The sequence below is a fragment of the Seriola lalandi genome, unplaced genomic scaffold (genome assembly GCF_002814215.2).
Source record: "Seriola lalandi dorsalis isolate HSWRI2012SDOR001 ecotype SW California unplaced genomic scaffold, Sedor1 jcf7180001984020, whole genome shotgun sequence".
NCBI lineage: Eukaryota > Metazoa > Chordata > Actinopteri > Carangiformes > Carangidae > Seriola > Seriola lalandi.
In genome coordinates, this window is record NW_019454686.1 from 1 (window position 1) to 745 (window position 745).

A 745-nucleotide genomic window follows, 5' to 3' on the forward strand; every position below is an offset into this window, starting at 1 on the left:
TGTGTGTGTGTGTGTGTGTGTGTGTGTGTGTGTGTGTATATACATACTCTTCCTCTTTCCAATGTCTATGTCAGAGGTGGCAGCCTCACACAGCAGCACGATCCCCGTGGTAACAGCAGCATCTGATAGAGGTCAAGGTTCAGACAGGAAATAAGATGCATGACCTCAGACCACCACAGTTCAACAGCTACAACCAGGATCTACTTTAAAGGTCAGGCCTGTGGAGGGAGGTGTGAAACTGATTAACTCCACAACAAAGCTGGAGGAGGAGCATAGCTGACACTGAGGATCTGATCCACCTGGCTGAGGGGGGCTGACATTAACCTCATGGTGTGTTAGAGTGACTCAGTTCAGAGTGTGTGTGTGTGTGTGTGTGTGTGAGAGTCAGCTTAAGGATACTGAAGAGCAGGACGATGTGAGTCTCAGCCACAAACTGAGCCTGACTGCTGCCGTGGATGTAACTCTGAAAACAACAGGACAGTTAAACACAGCTCTGATGATCACTTCACATATCACATTGTCAGTCAGGATGGACTGTGACTTACAACTTGTCCAGTGCTGGGGTTCTTGTGTGCATACGGTGGTCCTCTGATGTGGTTCCACATCTGGCCTGAAGTCATGATCAGGACAAAGCACTGACACACAGAGAGAAGAAAATAGGGAGGACATCATAAAGACCAGGATTGATGAGAAACTTGGCTGGAGACTTTATTCATTCAGTGTGTGCAATTCTTTATTTCATTCA

At 47.1% G+C, this 745-nt stretch overlaps 1 long non-coding RNA gene across 1 annotated transcript; it reads right to left on the reverse strand.

Moving 5' to 3' along the window:
• Positions 1-62: 62 nt before the first annotated feature.
• On the reverse strand, positions 63-656 carry LOC147820155 (uncharacterized). The gene is made up of 3 exons (XR_015437542.1): positions 546-656; positions 400-463; positions 63-122 (listed from the first exon to the last, which is right to left on the reverse strand). It is a non-coding gene; the product is annotated as an uncharacterized LOC147820155 (long non-coding RNA).
• Positions 657-745: the final 89 nt, after the last annotated feature.